This window comes from Vespula pensylvanica, chromosome 5 (assembly GCF_014466175.1).
Source record: "Vespula pensylvanica isolate Volc-1 chromosome 5, ASM1446617v1, whole genome shotgun sequence".
In the NCBI taxonomy this organism is placed as follows: Eukaryota; Metazoa; Arthropoda; class Insecta; order Hymenoptera; family Vespidae; genus Vespula; species Vespula pensylvanica.
This window is the reverse complement of record NC_057689.1, coordinates 7,388,841-7,395,908: the sequence shown is the minus strand read 5'-3', so window position 1 is coordinate 7,395,908 and position 7,068 is coordinate 7,388,841. Positions and strand designations below refer to the sequence as shown.

Sequence of the window (7,068 nt, the reverse complement as noted above, 5' to 3'; positions counted from 1 at the left end):
TTTCTTTTCTATCGAATCAACAAGGAATTCCTCGGTTGAAAAACGAAGCACAGTTAAGAACTTCTTTTTCTTCTTTTTTTTTTTCTCTTTTTATTATTTGAATAGCGAGTAATAAATAACGAATCGGATAAGCGATTGTCTGAAAGGAAATATGATTTCAGAAAAAACGATGACGATTTATTTGTAATAATTACCCGCTCAGTATTTTTAAGACTTATTATATTTCACGCCGAATAGTTTTATCTTTAAATAAATTTGAAGTAACAAGATCAATTCAGGAGTTACGAAGAAAAATTATTTAAAAAAACAAAAAAAGGAAAAAGAGAAAAAACGGGGAAAAAAGAGAGAAAAAGAAACCAAGTGGTTGTTGATCGATATAGAAGTCGAACAAGGTAACTCGATGATTAATTTTTCCCCGTTGAAATGTTTTTCAAAACCAATTTTATTCTTTTAATTGAATTTTTGTTTTGTTTTTATTCGAGCAACAAGCATCGTACAATACATTTTTTCTTTTACGAGATGTGAAATGTTTTTGTTTTTGTTTTTGTAAAATTAAAATTGATGTTACTTCGATATAAAATGTGAAATAATTCGATCGAGTTATATGATCCGTTTTATATAAAACTTTATTTCTAAATCGTTTGTATTATCGTTAGTGGTGGAAAGTTTATTTACATGATGAACTATACGATAATACTTTTCACGTAAACGTTTAACTATGTTTACTTCATCTTCTCTCGTTCCCAATTGTGTGGATAGATATCCGCTGACATTTCGCTCTCTAACATTTAGTACCATAATTCACATACATTCCCATTTAATTGATCTATCATCCGTCACTCCGATTCTATAGTCTCATGGTATTCGCCAACAGTTACTCTGGCTGTTCCTTGTCAGCGTAGTTAAATCAATTTGCATCGGACCGAGCCAAGATAATCGAGTTCGACGACCGATCTCAGTATCTCATTTAAAACATCCGTAACTATTCTCCATTTTAAATAAGATTATCGTCAATTACAAAATATATACTCAACCGATGAGCATATATATATATATATATATATATATATATATATATACAAGTTTCTTTGAGTGACTTGTTAAAAATCAGTACAAATAGAGAGAAAAAAATCCATATTGAATCATAATGAAACGATATTCAAAAAGATACAAATAATATCAAATCTGTAAGAAGTCACGTTGGTCCAGAAACAGTTCTTACAAAGAATATACACACACACATATATATATATACACACATACACACATACATAGGGTATATGATTTACGAAAGATTCGAAGAAGCGATAGAAGAAAAGGGATATCGGCATATCTCTATAAAATTCCGAGCATTTTATCGAATGGGTGGGAAAAGAAAAAGGAACACGTGAAAGACGAAAGTGCAGCAGAGGAGAATAGAAACGCGAACAATCGATGGGAGTGAGATCGAGAGAGTCAGAGAACTGATCGGTCTTCGGTTGAACTGTTGGAGGTAGAAGAGGAAAGGGCAAAAGAGAAAGAAAGAGAGAGAGAGAGAGAGAGAGAGAGAGAGAGAGAAAGAGAGAGAGAAAGAAAGACGACGCTGACACGGTGGCTAGAGTAGGAGTTGACAGGAGTGTCGTGGGGCTGTGCCTCGAGGTGGTATATCGACCCGTAATGTATATAACAATCGAGTTAGACACATACATACGCATATACACGTTCTCATATATAGTCATCTTACCACCCTTATATTTACTCTATATACGAAATGCATATACCTAAATATAGGTATATGTAAAGTACGAATTCGAAAGACAGTTTCACGGAATAGTCATAAACCTTCATAAAATCATACTTTTCCTTTTTTCCTCTTTGTTTCTCTCTGTCTCGTTTCTTCAAATCCAAGGAGTGTCGTCAGTTTCTTCGTGTAAGGTACTTGCACTACTTCAAAGTCAGTCATATAATTCTCAGCAAATGTAATCTCAAATACAATCTATATTATGTATCTCTATTTTATTTTATTTTATTTTATTTTATTTTATTTCTTTATTTCTTTATTTCTTTTCTTTCTATTCCGTTCGTTCCAAGCGTAAATCCTTCTATAGAATCTATTAGGTGGCATGTTCTCGTTGCAAATGTCAATATCTTTTTCTCTCTACAACCCTGTGCTAGAGAGAAGACCCTACCTAGTTCAACGCTTCTATAAGATACCGTATCTCTATCTCTATTTATATCTATCTTTTTCTCTCTCTTTATATATCTTTCGACTATATAGTGAAAATATCGTTCTAACCGAAATAGATATTGTTAAGAGCTTCTCTATCACGAAATGAAACGTCTAACTAGTCTATTATGATATTAGATCTCTTAATCGGAAATAGTACTATCTAATCGATTAATTCTCAATTAGACCAATTAGAATCAATTTTTCGATTGATATATAATACAAACACCGACGAATGAGTATTTCGTTTTTTAATCAAGTTACACAAACAATATCGAAATTATTAGAAATTAGAAGAGTATTTTACATAATGAAAATTTGTTTAAACAATTTTTATTATTATGAAAAATATCAATAAAAACCTATGTATATTTAACTGTATATTTAAACTTGTATTACACTCTTTCACGTAATTTACTTTACTTTATTATACTCTTCACTCTTGTATTCTTTAAATCGCGATATCATCAAAGTTTCAATGAATTTAAATGAATCCGAAACAATGTAATATATCCAATTACTCTCGAAAAGAAATGTTAATATTAAATGTCGAGCGTGTAAAACGATAGAAAGCTCGTAGGAGGCGTTATTTTATGTTACACACGTTGGTACTTGTGAACTCGTACATTTATCAAAGATATGCCCTGGGATATCTCTCTTTCTCTCTCTCTCTCTCTCTCTCTCTCTCTCTCTCTCTCTCTTATCTTTCTATCTTTCTCTCTATATCTTTCTAAGGAAGGATCAACTTTTTTTCAACGTTTCTTTTTTAACGTACGTAAGTCGGTCTCGAGATTAGTTTAAGATCCCGAATAAATCTCTCTCGTGGCAAGAGTTTCGTTCGACGTTTTAGTACGTAGATACGTACGTATGTACATACGTATCTACGTACCTACGAGGACAATACCGAAGGGAAAGTAGAAAAAGAAAAAGAAAAAAAATCTTCTTTGATAGGAGGATGAAATTCGTATTCTCGTGAGATCGATTCGATACGAGGAACGCGACTTTATTATCGAAGTAACACTATCAAAACTATGGCGGAAAGCTTCAACGGAAAATTATCATTACGAAGAGTCGAAGGAATCTAGGTCGGTGAATATCATCATGCGATCGGTGTATAACGATCGAACGATAAATGTGAAAAACGTAGATCGATTAGAAACTTTCTCTAAAGCGATTCTCTCTTGCTACGTCCCTACGAGATACGGCTCTTAGAGTGGATATTACACATATACTCGTACGTTAGTTAGACATCTATGGGTACCTAATTTCAAAATTGAGCTAGGCGACAAGCTACGTCGATGGGAAACGTTGGAAAATGAGAGAGAAAGAGAGGGGGGGAGAGATAGAGAGAGAGAGAAATTACGTTCGTGCACGACATTTCTGATTAATACTCCACGTCGTTTAATAGCAAAGGAATATACCAGTTCCTTCTACGGTATTTCTAAATGGAATATTTAAATGAAGACATTGTAAATCAGACAAGATGAACTTGAGCAATTCACTTGTCTCTTTACCTTTCTGAAACTTCATTCAATAGGACAAAAAAATAAAAAATAAAAAAATATAAGTAAAAATAAAAAAGAGAAACGAAGTAATACCACTTACCCTTTGGAAGTAGCTTTTCCTGACATATCGCATAATTAATTCGGTCTACCCACCTTGTAAAACGACGTTAATGGCGTCTTCTTTGGCTCGAACCCGACGATGAAAACGCTTCTCTTCGAAGGAAAGTGAAGTGGGAGATAAAAAGGGAAAAAAAGAAAAATGAGAGAAGGTACGTGCGCGGTTAAGTAGTAGCTGCGTCTAGGGGTTTTTAATTTTTTATCGTAGAACATTATACCGTATCAAGGATGAAGGAAGCAAACTAGGGAATATGGAATTGGAACGGGCCTGCTAGCTAGCCGTGGTATGCACACAACGTTCTCAGCGTTTAAATGTAATATTATTTCATGTTATACGGTAATACAAATGAATATTATTATTCCCACTCGTTGGCCTATATATGTATCAGATTACGGATATCGGAGATTCCGCGGATCGTTGGCGAGCTCGCAAATGTCGAGTAATACCAAAGGATATTTATTATTCTGCCTGCGTGCCTCTCCTATCTTTCTTTATTTTTTAAATAAAATATTATCGTGGTTTCTATTTGTACATGTACAGTTGACGATGCATCGACACCACGGCTAGCAATTATTTATACTAGGTGAAACGTGTAACGTAGGTCATGGCAAATTGCATGAAAAAATATGTTTTCTTTAAACAAATTTCCGATATATATATATATATATATATATATATTTATCACATATTTATATTTATATTTATTTATTTACTTATTTATATTTATATGTAAGCGTTGCGAATTAATCGTAGCACACATCTCATATAAATCCTTGTTATTTTAATGGATTTATCATAATTATAAATTCATTTAAACTGATCAAAAATTACACGGTGGCTCACCCGGTATGTACGTCAAATCGTTAATTCCCCTCATGCATTTCCCCCCATCTTTTTAATGATAACGACTGCTCGTACTAGGCAGAGTAAAAACATACACAATAAACGATAATTTACTATCACGTGAGGTACCGATGTGCAGCAAGCTCGTAATCATTCGAGCTCGTAATCATTTCAGCTTACTTGCTGTTGGGAGAAAAGTTAGGGAAGAGCAAGTAAAAAAGGAAAGAGACGACTTTTATTAAATAGAAACGTTGAAGCGCGGGATAAACCTTTGTCAGGTATACGGTCGGTTTCCTGTACGTAATTAAATAAATTCCAGAGGACATTTAAAAGAGTAGAAAAAGGAAAACAACGAACAAGTAAAAGTTAATATCGATAAAATTGAAGGACTTCCCCGACGATTTTCTTTTCGACTAGCGACGCGGAAAATTCTCTCGTCTCCTTTTCTTTTCCTTTTTTTCATCTTTTTTCTTTTCTCTTCCTTCGTGTAATTTTCCACACGTTATTCCTTCATAGTCGCGAGTTTCAACGAAACAATTCGAATTTCGTTTCGTTCTGTGCGTTGAAACCTCGTTACATGTTGTCGGGCATTGTGAAAAAAGGGAGAAAGGAAAGAACATAAAAAAAAAAGAAAAGAAGAAAAAGAAACGGACGAACATAAAAGCTTTAAAAAAAAAAATTAATAAAAAAAAAAGAAACAAATATTTTACGGACGACTGAAATAGGAAAAATTTCAACAAGCATACATTCAAAGTGCATTCAATAGGATATAATAATTATATTATTTTCAAAAAGATTTCTCATCACTCTTTGAATCCAACTTGCTCTTAAATATGTGTACGTACATACGTAGATACGCGAAAACATTTTATTGAATTTTTTCTTTCTTTCTTATTCTTTTTTCCCTAAACAACGATAGTGAAATGTCCTCGAAAGATATTCGATGGTTAATTACGATCGGTGAAATTCATTCGAGAGTTCTTCTTGCTTGACAGAGTAAAAAATAAAAAAAAGAAAAGAAAAACAGAAAACTTATATCGTCAGAGAATGCATCGTCGTTGACCTAACGAATTCTCTCTCTCTCTCTCTCTCTTTCTCTCTTTCGCTATAAGAGAAAAGTGTTTTCGAGTTATTGCATAGTCCAAAGTAATTAGAGTTTAATTAGAGGGTAATGTGAGAACAAGGAACGAGTTGCAGCTGCCAGTAAATTATTGGATGCGCCCACGTTCTTGGCGACAAGTACGATCATTCAATTGTGAATATATATATATATATATATATATATGTATGTATGTATGTATGTATGTATACACACACACACACATATATATATTCAGCTTTGTTCCGCTCATATGTTATACGTACAAACATCGTGTTATCTTTTTTCTCTTTACGGACAGTTACAAGTTAATTAAGGTCAAACATATAGTTTTTTATGTAAACGAAATGATATACAACATGTGCTCGAATTGTGTCATAATTTATTATATTATCCTTGAAAATCACGTGGAGGACAGTTATTACATTATCGTACAACACACAGGCCCGCTTCGTTTTGTTTTTGTTTGTTTGTTCGTGTTCGTTCTTTTTCTTTTTTAAATAATCAAGTAATCACGGTCATGGGATTTTTGTCTTCGACGCATCAAGCGTTCGTTCGTATCATTTGACGAAGGAAATGAAATACCTCCTCGATTTTTCTTTCGAACGACGATGACAATGTGATTCAATGGAAATACAAATTATTTGTGAATATCGCTTAAGAAATAATAATAATAATAATAATAATAATAATTATTATTATTATTATTATTAATAATCGGGCCGCACGTTTCTTTTTTTTTTATTTTTTTATTTTACACGCGAAAAAAACCGTGTTCCGACAACCTCGACGATTTTTTCCTTTGGAAAGTATACAATTAGAGAAACAGAGAAAGAGAGGTACAGAGGAAGGGGGAGGGAGAGAGGGAGGGAGAGAGAAAGAGAGAGATAGAGGAAAAAGGATACGTTCAAAGATGATCGAGGTCGTTGATATACGGTCGCTGGACAGAAAGTTATTTTTATAATACAGGAATATTTACAGATGCTCAATAACGTACGTCTTCTTAGTTACAATAGAAACTATCACTTACGACATAGGTATCTTTATTTTCTTCTCTTTTACACGCATACATTCGTTCTTTCTCTCTCTCTCTCTCTCTCTCTCCCTCCCTCTCCCTCCCTCTCTCTCTATCTCTCTCTTACAGACACACACTTCAATCGTCGCTATTTCACATATCCCATATCACTAATATTATCTACCCATCTATCTAACTTCCTATATACTTATTCCCGTAAGGGTCTTAATCGATCTAACAAATAAAGTTGTTATCCACACAATAGACACACACGCGCACACA

At 33.4% G+C, this 7,068-nt stretch overlaps 1 protein-coding gene across 1 annotated transcript in view; it reads right to left on the bottom strand.

The window, feature by feature from the left end:
- Nucleotides 1-6,131: 6,131 nt before the first annotated feature.
- Nucleotides 6,132-7,068, bottom strand: part of LOC122629608 (protein eva-1) — a 237,105-nt gene continuing 236,168 nt past the window's right edge. The window contains exon 10 of the transcript XR_006327308.1: nucleotides 6,132-7,068. This exon is cut by the window's right edge and continues 689 nt beyond it. The gene's annotated coding sequence lies outside the window, so the exon portion shown is untranslated.